A 12,073-nucleotide genomic window follows, 5' to 3' on the forward strand; every position below is an offset into this window, starting at 1 on the left:
TCTCATCGCTATCTGCCTTTCAGACGGCCAGGGACCAGGGCGTGTTGGATCCATGGTGTAATGGTTAGCACTCTGGGCTTTGAATCCAGCGATCCGAGTTCAAATCTCGGTGGAACCTTTTCAGCTTGTTTTCCGGAAGGGCGGGAAAAACTGAGCTGATGCGCAACCGCTGATGTGGTGGTGAAACTGGCACTCTAAAACCAAGGCGGTATCGGGGAAACGTGGGCTTAATAAGAAAAAGCTTCACTTGCTCTTTGCTGTCCACCTACTAGGCTGAATGACTAAACACCTCTGCTGCTCGGTGGTAAAAATCCACCCACGCCAAGGTTCCATGGTGCAATGGTTAGCACTCTGGACTCTGAATACAACGATCCGAGTTCAAATTTCGGTGGGACCTGCTTTTGACAGGAATGTGTGCAGTACCGCGTCCGAAAAAACTTTTCCACAGCGCTCATCCAGGGAGTGCCCCTTTGAAGTGAGCGTAAAAGGCGTTACACAAAGTGGAGAATGCGGGCATCGATCCCGCTATCTCTCGCATGCTAAGCGAGCGCTCTACCATTTGAACTAATTCCCCTCGACGATGTGGAAAGACGGTGTCCTTCGCTCTCAAAGACAACGGCCTGGACGATCCCTTTCATCTCTGCAAGTTCTGTAGCGTGGCCACAAAGCAAAGAGACCGTATTTTTTCTGTGCCGGCAACTTTGCACTGGCTACCGTTTAGTTGCACATTTAATGAAACTTTTGTGCTTTAAGCCTTGCAAACGGAAATGATTGCAGCCAGGCAGCAGCAGGAAGGGCGTGTGTGTTGGCTCGTTGGTCTAGGGGTATGATTCTCGCTTAGGGTGCGAGTGGTCCCGGGTTCAAATCATGGACGAGCCCGTTCTCAGGCTTTGCTTTTAATCACTTCAGCCTGACCAGGGCAACCAGGATATTTCTTGGAAATTGGGGACAAAAGCAGTCAGAGTCGGGCCGTTTAGCTCAGTTGGTTAGAGCATGGTGCTAATAACGCCAAGGTCGCGGGTTCGATCCCCGTACGGGCCAAGCTTTTGGTCTCTGCTCATCTCGAAAATGACGGGCGGTCTCCCAGAAATCCCTGCTGGACAAACCGCTTGATAACAGACCTGGCCGAAATAGCTCAGTTGGGAGAGCGTTAGACTGAAGATCTAAAGGTCTCTGGTTCGATCCTGGGTTTCGGCAGAGCAGCCTGGTCACCGTGTTTTTGGTCGACGGACTCCACTGACCAAATGCCAGCTCCTGTCAACCTGATTCAGCCTATTCTCATCGCTATCTGCCTTTCAGACGGCCAGGGACCAGGGCGTGTTGGTTCCATGGTGTAATGGTTAGCACTCTGGGCTTTGAATCCAGCGATCCGAGTTCAAATCTCGGTGGAACCTTTTCAGCTTGTTTAGCGGAAGGGCGGGAAAAAACAGAGCTGATGCGCAACCGCTGATGTGGTGGTGAAACTGGCACTCTAAAACCCAGGCGGTATCGGGGAAACGTGGGCTTAATAAGAAAAAGCTTCACTTGCTCTTTGCTGTCCACCTACTAGGCTGAATGACTAAACACCTCTGCTGCTCGGTGGTAAAAATCCACCCACGCCAAGGTTCCATGGTGCAATGGTTAGCACTCTGGACTCTGAATACAGCGATCCGAGTTCAAATTTCGGTGGGACCTGCTTTTGACAGGAATGTGTGCAGTACCGCGTCCGAAAAAACTTTTCCACAGCGCTCATCCAGGGAGTGCCCCTTTGAAGTGAGCGTAAAAGGCGTTACACAAAGTGGAGAATGCGGGCATCGATCCCGCTATCTCTCGCATGCTAAGCGAGCGCTCTACCATTTGAACTAATTCCCCTCCACGATGTGGAAAGACGGTGTCCTTCGCTCTCAAAGACAATGGCCTGGACGATCCCTTTCATCTCTGCAAGTGCTGTAGCGTGGCCACAAAGCAAAGAGACCGTATTTTTTCTGTGCCGGCAACTTTGCACTGGCTACCGTTTAGTTGCACATTTAATGAAACTTTTGTGCTTTAAGCCTTGCAAACGGAAATGATTGCAGCCAGGCAGCAGCAGGAAGGGCGTGTGTGTTGGCTCGTTGGTTTAGGGGTATGATTCTCGCTTAGGGTGCGAGTGGTCCCGGGTTCAAATCATGGACGACCCCGTTCTCAGGCTTTGCTTTTAATCACTTCAGCCTGACCAGGGCAACCAGGATATTTCTTGGAAATTGGGGACAAAAGCAATCAGAGTCGGGCCGATTAGCTCAGTTGGTTAGAGCGTGGTGCTAATAACGCCAAGGTCGCGGGTTCGATCCCTGTACGGGCCAAGCTTTTGGTCTCTGCTCATCTCGAAAATGACGGGCGGTCTCCCAGAAATCCCTGCTGGACAAACCGCTTGATAACAGACCTGGCCGAAATAGCTCAGTTGGGAGAGCGTTAGACTGAAGATCTAAAGGTCCCTGGTTCGATCCCGGGTTTCGGCAGAGCAGCCTGGTCACCGTGTTTTTGGTCGACGGACTCCACTGACCAAATGCCAGCTCCTGTCAACCTGATTCCGCCTATTCTCATCGCTATCTGCCTTTCAGACGGCCAGGGACCAGGGCGTGTTGGTTCCATGGTGTAATGGTTAGCACTCTGCGCTTTGAATCCAGCGATCCGAGTTCAAATCTCGGTGGAACCTTTTCAGCTTGTTTTGCGGAAGGGCGGGAAAAAACTGAGCTGATGCGCAACCGCTGATGTGGTGGTGAAACTGGCACTCTAAAACCCAGGCGGTATCGGGGAAACGTGGGCTTAATAAGAAAAAGCTTCACTTGCTCTTTGCTGTCCACCTACTAGGCTGAATGACTAAACACCTCTGCTGCTCGGTGGTAAAAATCCACCCACGCCAAGGTTCCATGGTGCAATGGTTAGCACTCTGGACTCTGAATACAGCGATCCGAGTTCAAATTTCGGTGGGACCTGCTTTTGACAGGAATGTGTGCAGTACCGCGTCCGAAAAAACTTTTCCACAGCGCTCATCCAGGGAGTGCCCCTTTGAAGTGAGCGTAAAAGGCGTTACACAAAGTGGAGAATGCGGGCATCGATCCCGCTATCTCTCGCATGCTAAGCGAGCGCTCTACCATTTGAACTAATTCCCCTCGACAATGTGGAGAGACGGTGTCCTCCGCTCTCAAAGACAGCGGCCTGTACGATCCCTTTCATCTCTGCAAGTGCTGTAGCTTGGCCACAAAGCAAAGAGACCGTATTTTTTCTGTGCCGGCAACTTTGCACTGGCTACCGTTTAGTTGCACATTTAATGAAACTTTTGTGCTTTAAGCCTTGCAAACGGAAATGATTGCAGCCAGGCAGCAGCAGGAAGGGCGTGTGTGTTGGCTCGTTGGTCTAGGGGTATGATTCTCGCTTAGGGTGCGAGTGGTCCCGGGTTCAAATCATGGACGAGCCCGTTCTTAGGCTTTGCTTTTAATCACTTCAGCCTGACCAGGGCAACCAGGATATTTCTTGGAAATTGGGGACAAAAGCATTCAGAGTTGTGCCGGTTAGCTCAGTTGGTTAGAGCGTGGTGCTAATAACGCCAAGGTCGCGGGTTCGATCCCCGTATGGGCCAAGCTTTTGGTCTCTGCTCATCTCGAAAATGACGGGCGGTCTCCCAGAAATCCCTGCTGGACAAACCGCTTGATAACAGACCTGGCCGAAATAGCTCAGTTGGGAGAGCGTTAGACTGAAGATCTAAAGGTCCCTGGTTCGATCCCGGGTTTCGGCAGAGCAGCCTGGTCACCGTGTTTTTGGTCGACGGACTCCACTGACCAAATGCCAGCTCCTGTCAACCTGATTCCGCCTATTCTCATCGCTATCTGCCTTTCAGACGGCCAGGGACCAGGGCGTGTTGGTTCCATGGTGTGATGGTTAGCACTCTGGGCTTTGAATCCAGCGATCCGAGTTCAAATCTCGGTGGAACCTTTTCAGCTTGTTTTCCGGAAGGGCGGGAAAAACTGAGCTGATGCGCAACCGCTGATGTGGTGGTGAAACTGGCACTCTAAAACCAAGGCGGTATCGGGGAAACGTGGGCTTAATAAGAAAAAGCTTCACTTGCTCTTTGCTGTCCACCTACTAGGCTGAATGACTAAACACCTCTGCTGCTCGGTGGTAAAAATCCACCCACGCCAAGGTTCCATGGTGCAATGGCTAGCACTCTGGACTCTGAATACAGCGATCCGAGTTCAAATTTCGGTGGGACCTGCTTTTGACAGGAATGTGTGCAGTACCGCGTCCGAAAAAACTTTTCCACAGCGCTCATCCAGGGAGTGCACCTTTGAAGTGAGCGTAAAAGGCGATACACAAAGTGGAGAATGCGGGCATCGATCCCGCTATCTCTCGCATGCTAAGCGAGCGCTCTACCATTTGAACTAATTCCCCTCGACGATGTGGAGAGACGGTGTCCTTCGCTCTCAAAGACAACGGCCTGGACGATCCCTTTCATCTCTGCAAGTGCTGTAGCGTGGCCACAAAGCAAAGAGACCGTATTTTTTCTGTGCCGGCAACTTTGCACTGGCTACCGTTTAGTTGCACATTTAATGAAACTTTTGTGCTTTAAGCCTTGCAAACGGAAATGATTGCAGCCAGGCAGCAGCAGGAAGGGCGTGTGTGTTGGCTCGTTGGTTTAGGGGTATGATTCTCGCTTAGGGTGCGAGTGGTCCCGGGTTCAAATCATGGACGACCCCGTTCTCAGGCTTTGCTTTTAATCACTTCAGCCTGACCAGGGAAACCAGGATATTTCTTGGAAATTGGGGACAAAAGCAATCAGAGTCGGGCCGATTAGCTCAGTTGGTTAGAGCGTGGTGCTAATAACGCCAAGGTCGCGGGTTCGATCCCTGTACGGGCCAAGCTTTTGGTCTCTGCTCATCTCGAAAATGACGGGCGGTCTCCCAGAAATCCCTGCTGGACAAACCGCTTGATAACAGACCTGGCCGAAATAGCTCAGTTGGGAGAGCGTTAGACTGAAGATCTAAAGGTCCCTGGTTCGATCCCGGGTTTCGGCAGAGCAGCCTGGTCACCGTGTTTTTGGTCGACGGACTCCACTGACCAAATGCCAGCTCCTGGCAACCTGATTCCGCCTATTCTCATCGCTATCTGCCTTTCAGACGGCCAGGGACCAGGGCGTGTTGGTTCCATGGTGTAATGGTTAGCACTCTGCGCTTTGAATCCAGCGATCCGAGTTCAAATCTCGGTGGAACCTTTTCAGCTTGTTTTGCGGAAGGGCGGGAAAAAACTGAGCTGATGCGCAACCGCTGATGTGGTGGTGAAACTGGCACTCTAAAACCCAGGCGGTATCGGGGAAACGTGGGCTTAATAAGAAAAAGCTTCACTTGCTCTTTGCTGTCCACCTACTAGGCTGAATGACTAAACACCTCTGCTGCTCGGTGGTAAAAATCCACCCACGCCAAGGTTCCATGGTGCAATGGTTAGCACTCTGGACTCTGAATACAGCGATCCGAGTTCAAATTTCGGTGGGACCTGCTTTTGACAGGAATGTGTGCAGTACCGCGTCCGAAAAAACTTTTCCACAGCGCTCATCCAGGGAGTGCCCCTTTGAAGTGAGCGTAAAAGGCGTTACACAAAGTGGAGAATGCGGGCATCGATCCCGCTATCTCTCGCATGCTAAGCGAGCGCTCTACCATTTGAACTAATTCCCCTCGACAATGTGGAGAGACGGTGTCCTCCGCTCTCAAAGACAGCGGCCTGTACGATCCCTTTCATCTCTGCAAGTGCTGTAGCTTGGCCACAAAGCAAAGAGACCGTATTTCTTCTGTGCCGGCAACTTTGCACTGGCTACCGTTTAGTTGCACATTTAATGAAACTTTTGTGCTTTAAGCCTTGCAAACGGAAATGATTGCAGCCAGGCAGCAGCAGGAAGGGCGTGTGTGTTGGCTCGTTGGTCTAGGGGTATGATTCTCGCTTAGGGTGCGAGTGGTCCCGGGTTCAAATCATGGACGAGCCCGTTCTTAGGCTTTGCTTTTAATCACTTCAGCCTGACCAGGGCAACCAGGATATTTCTTGGAAATTGGGGACAAAAGCATTCAGAGTTTTGCCGGTTAGCTCAGTTGGTTAGAGCGTGGTGCTAATAACGCCAAGGTCGCGGGTTCGATCCCCGTATGGGCCAAGCTTTTGGTCTCTGCTCATCTCGAAAATGACGGGCGGTCTCCCAGAAATCCCTGCTGGACAAACCGCTTGATAACAGACCTGGCCGAAATAGCTCAGTTGGGAGAGCGTTAGACTGAAGATCTAAAGGTCCCTGGTTCGATCCCGGGTTTCGGCAGAGCAGCCTGGTCATGGTGTTTTTGGTCGACGGACTCCACTGACCAAATGCCAGCTCCTGTCAACCTGATTCCGCCTATTCTCATCGCTATCTGCCTTTCAGACGGCCAGGGACCAGGGCGTGTTGGTTCCATGGTGTAATGGTTAGCACTCTGGGCTTTGAATCCAGCGATCCGAGTTCAAATCTCGGTGGAACCTTTTCAGCTTGTTTTCCGGAAGGGCGGGAAAAAACTGAGCTGATGCGCAACCGCTGATGTGCTGGTGAAACTGGCACTCTAAAACCCAGGCGGTATCGGGGAAACGTGGGCTTAATAAGAAAAAGCTTCACTTGCTCTTTGCTGTCCACCTACTAGGCTGAATGACTAAACACCTCTGCTGCTCGGTGGTAAAAATCCACCCACGCCAAGGTTCCATGGTGCAATGGTTAGCACTCTGGACTCTAAATACAGCGATCCGAGTTCAAATTTCGGTGGGACCTGCTTTTGACAGGAATGTGTGCAGTACCGCGTCCGAAAAAACTTTTCCACAGCGCTCATCCAGGGAGTGCCCCTTTGAAGTGAGCGTAAAAGGCGTTACACAAAGTGGAGAATGCGGACATCGATCCCGCTATCTCTCGCATGCTAAGCGAGCGCTCTACCATTTGAACTAATTCCCCTCGACGATGTGGAAAGACGGTGTCCTTCGCTCTCAAAGACAACGGCCTGGACGATCCCTTTCATCTCTGCAAGTTCTGTAGCGTGGCCACAAAGCAAAGAGACCGTATTTTTTCTGTGCCGGCAACTTTGCACTGGCTACCGTTTAGTTGCACATTTAATGAAACTTTTGTGCTTTAAGCCTTGCAAACGGAAATGATTGCAGCCAGGCAGCAGCAGGAAGGTCGTGTGTGTTGGCTCGTTGGTCTAGGGGTATGATTCTCGCTTAGGGTGCGAGTGGTCCCGGGGTCAAATCATGGACGAGCCCGTTCTCAGGCTTTGCTTTTAATCACTTCAGCCTGACCAGGGCAACCAGGATATTTCTTGGAAATTGGGGACAAAAGCAATCAGAGTCGGGCCGGTTAGCTCAGTTGGTTAGAGCGTGGTGCTAATAACGCCAAGGTCGCGGGTTCGATCCCCGTACGGGCCAAGCTTTTGGTCTCTGCTCATCTCGAAAATGACGGGCGGTCTCCCAGAAATCCCTGCTGGACAAACCGCTTGATAACAGACCTGGCCGAAATAGCTCAGTTGGGAGAGCGTTAGACTGAAGATCTAAAGGTCCCTGGTTCGATCCCGGGTTTCGGCAAAGCAGCCTGGTCACGGTGTTTTTGGTCGACGGACTCCACTGACCAAATGCCAGCTCCTGTCAACCTGATTCCGCCTATTCTCATCGCTATCTGCCTTTCAGACGGCCAGGGACCAGGGCGTGTTGGATCCATGGTGTAATGGTTAGCACTCTGGGCTTTGAATCCAGCGATCCGAGTTCAAATCTCGGTGGAACCTTTTCAGCTTGTTTTCCGGAAGGGCGGGAAAAACTGAGCTGATGCGCAACCGCTGATGTGGTGGTGAAACTGGCACTCTAAAACCAAGGCGGTATCGGGGAAACGTGGGCTTAATAAGAAAAAGCTTCACTTGCTCTTTGCTGTCCACCTACTAGGCTGAATGACTAAACACCTCTGCTGCTCGGTGGTAAAAATCCACCCACGCCAAGGTTCCATGGTGCAATGGTTAGCACTCTGGACTCTGAATACAACGATCCGAGTTCAAATTTCGGTGGGACCTGCTTTTGACAGGAATGTGTGCAGTACCGCGTCCGAAAAAACTTTTCCACAGCGCTCATCCAGGGAGTGCCCCTTTGAAGTGAGCGTAAAAGGCGTTACACAAAGTGGAGAATGCGGGCATCGATCCCGCTATCTCTCGCATGCTAAGCGAGCGCTCTACCATTTGAACTAATTCCCCTCGACGATGTGGAAAGACGGTGTCCTTCGCTCTCAAAGACAACGGCCTGGACGATCCCTTTCATCTCTGCAAGTTCTGTAGCGTGGCCACAAAGCAAAGAGACCGTATTTTTTCTGTGCCGGCAACTTTGCACTGGCTACCGTTTAGTTGCACATTTAATGAAACTTTTGTGCTTTAAGCCTTGCAAACGGAAATGATTGCAGCCAGGCAGCAGCAGGAAGGGCGTGTGTGTTGGCTCGTTGGTCTAGGGGTATGATTCTCGCTTAGGGTGCGAGTGGTCCCGGGTTCAAATCATGGACGAGCCCGTTCTCAGGCTTTGCTTTTAATCACTTCAGCCTGACCAGGGCAACCAGGATATTTCTTGGAAATTGGGGACAAAAGCAGTCAGAGTCGGGCCGTTTAGCTCAGTTGGTTAGAGCGTGGTGCTAATAACGCCAAGGTCGCGGGTTCGATCCCCGTACGGGCCAAGCTTTTGGTCTCTGCTCATCTCGAAAATGACGGGCGGTCTCCCAGAAATCCCTGCTGGACAAACCGCTTGATAACAGACCTGGCCGAAATAGCTCAGTTGGGAGAGCGTTAGACTGAAGATCTAAAGGTCTCTGGTTCGATCCTGGGTTTCGGCAGAGCAGCCTGGTCACCGTGTTTTTGGTCGACGGACTCCACTGACCAAATGCCAGCTCCTGTCAACCTGATTCAGCCTATTCTCATCGCTATCTGCCTTTCAGACGGCCAGGGACCAGGGCGTGTTGGTTCCATGGTGTAATGGTTAGCACTCTGGGCTTTGAATCCAGCGATCCGAGTTCAAATCTCGGTGGAACCTTTTCAGCTTGTTTAGCGGAAGGGCGGGAAAAAACAGAGCTGATGCGCAACCGCTGATGTGGTGGTGAAACTGGCACTCTAAAACCCAGGCGGTATCGGGGAAACGTGGGCTTAATAAGAAAAAGCTTCACTTGCTCTTTGCTGTCCACCTACTAGGCTGAATGACTAAACACCTCTGCTGCTCGGTGGTAAAAATCCACCCACGCCAAGGTTCCATGGTGCAATGGTTAGCACTCTGGACTCTGAATACAGCGATCCGAGTTCAAATTTCGGTGGGACCTGCTTTTGACAGGAATGTGTGCAGTACCGCGTCCGAAAAAACTTTTCCACAGCGCTCATCCAGGGAGTGCCCCTTTGAAGTGAGCGTAAAAGGCGTTACACAAAGTGGAGAATGCGGGCATCGATCCCGCTATCTCTCGCATGCTAAGCGAGCGCTCTACCATTTGAACTAATTCCCCTCCACGATGTGGAAAGACGGTGTCCTTCGCTCTCAAAGACAATGGCCTGGACGATCCCTTTCATCTCTGCAAGTGCTGTAGCGTGGCCACAAAGCAAAGAGACCGTATTTTTTCTGTGCCGGCAACTTTGCACTGGCTACCGTTTAGTTGCACATTTAATGAAACTTTTGTGCTTTAAGCCTTGCAAACGGAAATGATTGCAGCCAGGCAGCAGCAGGAAGGGCGTGTGTGTTGGCTCGTTGGTTTAGGGGTATGATTCTCGCTTAGGGTGCGAGTGGTCCCGGGTTCAAATCATGGACGACCCCGTTCTCAGGCTTTGCTTTTAATCACTTCAGCCTGACCAGGGCAACCAGGATATTTCTTGGAAATTGGGGACAAAAGCAATCAGAGTCGGGCCGATTAGCTCAGTTGGTTAGAGCGTGGTGCTAATAACGCCAAGGTCGCGGGTTCGATCCCTGTACGGGCCAAGCTTTTGGTCTCTGCTCATCTCGAAAATGACGGGCGGTCTCCCAGAAATCCCTGCTGGACAAACCGCTTGATAACAGACCTGGCCGAAATAGCTCAGTTGGGAGAGCGTTAGACTGAAGATCTAAAGGTCCCTGGTTCGATCCCGGGTTTCGGCAGAGCAGCCTGGTCACCGTGTTTTTGGTCGACGGATTCCACTGACCAAATGCCAGCTCCTGTCAACCTGATTCCGCCTATTCTCATCGCTATCTGCCTTTCAGACGGCCAGGGACCAGGGCGTGTTGGTTCCATGGTGTAATGGTTAGCACTCTGCGCTTTGAATCCAGCGATCCGAGTTCAAATCTCGGTGGAACCTTTTCAGCTTGTTTTGCGGAAGGGCGGGAAAAAACTGAGCTGATGCGCAACCGCTGATGTGGTGGTGAAACTGGCACTCTAAAACCCAGGCGGTATCGGGGAAACGTGGGCTTAATAAGAAAAAGCTTCACTTGCTCTTTGCTGTCCACCTACTAGGCTGAATGACTAAACACCTCTGCTGCTCGGTGGTAAAAATCCACCCACGCCAAGGTTCCATGGTGCAATGGTTAGCACTCTGGACTCTGAATACAGCGATCCGAGTTCAAATTTCGGTGGGACCTGCTTTTGACAGGAATGTGTGCAGTACCGCGTCCGAAAAAACTTTTCCACAGCGCTCATCCAGGGAGTGCCCCTTTGAAGTGAGCGTAAAAGGCGTTACACAAAGTGGAGAATGCGGGCATCGATCCCGCTATCTCTCGCATGCTAAGCGAGCGCTCTACCATTTGAACTAATTCCCCTCGACAATGTGGAGAGACGGTGTCCTCCGCTCTCAAAGACAGCGGCCTGTACGATCCCTTTCATCTCTGCAAGTGCTGTAGCTTGGCCACAAAGCAAAGAGACCGTATTTTTTCTGTGCCGGCAACTTTGCACTGGCTACCGTTTAGTTGCACATTTAATGAAACTTTTGTGCTTTAAGCCTTGCAAACGGAAATGATTGCAGCCAGGCAGCAGCAGGAAGGGCGTGTGTGTTGGCTCGTTGGTCTAGGGGTATGATTCTCGCTTAGGGTGCGAGTGGTCCCGGGTTCAAATCATGGACGAGCCCGTTCTTAGGCTTTGCTTTTAATCACTTCAGCCTGACCAGGGCAGCCAGGATATTTCTTGGAAATTGGGGACAAAAGCATTCAGAGTTGTGCCGGTTAGCTCAGTTGGTTAGAGCGTGGTGCTAATAACGCCAAGGTCGCGGGTTCGATCCCCGTATGGGCCAAGCTTTTGGTCTCTGCTCATCTCGAAAATGACGGGCGGTCTCCCAGAAATCCCTGCTGGACAAACCGCTTGATAACAGACCTGGCCGAAATAGCTCAGTTGGGAGAGCGTTAGACTGAAGATCTAAAGGTCCCTGGTTCGATCCCGGGTTTCGGCAGAGCAGCCTGGTCATGGTGTTTTTGGTCGACGGACTCCACTGACCAAATGCCAGCTCCTGTCAACCTGATTCCGCCTATTCTCATCGCTATCTGCCTTTCAGACGGCCAGGGACCAGGGCGTGTTGGTTCCATGGTGTAATGGTTAGCACTCTGGGCTTTGAATCCAGCGATCCGAGTTCAAATCTCGGTGGAACCTTTTCAGCTTGTTTTCCGGAAGGGCGGGAAAAAACTGAGCTGATGCGCAACCGCTGATGTGCTGGTGAAACTGGCACTCTAAAACCCAGGCGGTATCGGGGAAACGTGGGCTTAATAAGAAAAAGCTTCACTTGCTCTTTGCTGTCCACCTACTAGGCTGAATGACTAAACACCTCTGCTGCTCGGTGGTAAAAATCCACCCACGCCAAGGTTCCATGGTGCAATGGTTAGCACTCTGGACTCTAAATACAGCGATCCGAGTTCAAATTTCGGTGGGACCTGCTTTTGACAGGAATGTGTGCAGTACCGCGTCCGAAAAAACTTTTCCACAGCGCTCATCCAGGGAGTGCCCCTTTGAAGTGAGCGTAAAAGGCGTTACACAAAGTGGAGAATGCGGACATCGATCCCGCTATCTCTCGCATGCTAAGCGAGCGCTCTACCATTTGAACTAATTCCCCTCGACGAT

General features: G+C 51.5%; 1 long non-coding RNA gene and 17 other non-coding genes across 18 annotated transcripts in view; 17 read left to right on the top strand and 1 right to left on the bottom strand.

Annotated features, from left to right (window-relative positions):
* Window positions 1–12,073, bottom strand: part of LOC148966930 (uncharacterized) — a 461,761-nt gene that overhangs the window by 198,806 nt on the left and 250,882 nt on the right. The window lies entirely within an intron of this gene.
* trnai-aau (transfer RNA isoleucine (anticodon AAU)) lies at window positions 967–1,041 on the top strand. The gene has a single exon. It is a non-coding gene; the product is annotated as a tRNA-Ile (tRNA).
* trnaq-uug (transfer RNA glutamine (anticodon UUG)) lies at window positions 1,323–1,394 on the top strand. The gene has a single exon. It is a non-coding gene; the product is annotated as a tRNA-Gln (tRNA).
* trnaf-gaa (transfer RNA phenylalanine (anticodon GAA)) lies at window positions 2,402–2,474 on the top strand. The gene has a single exon. It is a non-coding gene; the product is annotated as a tRNA-Phe (tRNA).
* trnai-aau (transfer RNA isoleucine (anticodon AAU)) lies at window positions 3,522–3,595 on the top strand. Its single transcript has one exon. It is a non-coding gene; the product is annotated as a tRNA-Ile (tRNA).
* trnaf-gaa (transfer RNA phenylalanine (anticodon GAA)) lies at window positions 3,679–3,751 on the top strand. The gene has a single exon. It is a non-coding gene; the product is annotated as a tRNA-Phe (tRNA).
* trnaf-gaa (transfer RNA phenylalanine (anticodon GAA)) lies at window positions 4,955–5,027 on the top strand. The gene has a single exon. It is a non-coding gene; the product is annotated as a tRNA-Phe (tRNA).
* On the top strand, window positions 6,075–6,148 carry trnai-aau (transfer RNA isoleucine (anticodon AAU)). The gene has a single exon. It is a non-coding gene; the product is annotated as a tRNA-Ile (tRNA).
* On the top strand, window positions 6,232–6,304 carry trnaf-gaa (transfer RNA phenylalanine (anticodon GAA)). The gene has a single exon. It is a non-coding gene; the product is annotated as a tRNA-Phe (tRNA).
* Window positions 6,430–6,501, top strand: trnaq-uug (transfer RNA glutamine (anticodon UUG)). Its single transcript has one exon. It is a non-coding gene; the product is annotated as a tRNA-Gln (tRNA).
* trnai-aau (transfer RNA isoleucine (anticodon AAU)) lies at window positions 7,352–7,425 on the top strand. Its single transcript has one exon. It is a non-coding gene; the product is annotated as a tRNA-Ile (tRNA).
* Window positions 7,509–7,581, top strand: trnaf-gaa (transfer RNA phenylalanine (anticodon GAA)). The gene has a single exon. It is a non-coding gene; the product is annotated as a tRNA-Phe (tRNA).
* trnai-aau (transfer RNA isoleucine (anticodon AAU)) lies at window positions 8,627–8,701 on the top strand. Its single transcript has one exon. It is a non-coding gene; the product is annotated as a tRNA-Ile (tRNA).
* trnaq-uug (transfer RNA glutamine (anticodon UUG)) lies at window positions 8,983–9,054 on the top strand. The gene has a single exon. It is a non-coding gene; the product is annotated as a tRNA-Gln (tRNA).
* On the top strand, window positions 10,062–10,134 carry trnaf-gaa (transfer RNA phenylalanine (anticodon GAA)). The gene has a single exon. It is a non-coding gene; the product is annotated as a tRNA-Phe (tRNA).
* On the top strand, window positions 11,182–11,255 carry trnai-aau (transfer RNA isoleucine (anticodon AAU)). Its single transcript has one exon. It is a non-coding gene; the product is annotated as a tRNA-Ile (tRNA).
* trnaf-gaa (transfer RNA phenylalanine (anticodon GAA)) lies at window positions 11,339–11,411 on the top strand. Its single transcript has one exon. It is a non-coding gene; the product is annotated as a tRNA-Phe (tRNA).
* trnaq-uug (transfer RNA glutamine (anticodon UUG)) lies at window positions 11,537–11,608 on the top strand. Its single transcript has one exon. It is a non-coding gene; the product is annotated as a tRNA-Gln (tRNA).

This window comes from Pimephales promelas, chromosome 24, assembly GCF_988280905.1.
Source record: "Pimephales promelas chromosome 24, fPimPro1.hap1.1, whole genome shotgun sequence".
Taxonomy (NCBI): domain Eukaryota; kingdom Metazoa; phylum Chordata; class Actinopteri; order Cypriniformes; family Leuciscidae; genus Pimephales; species Pimephales promelas.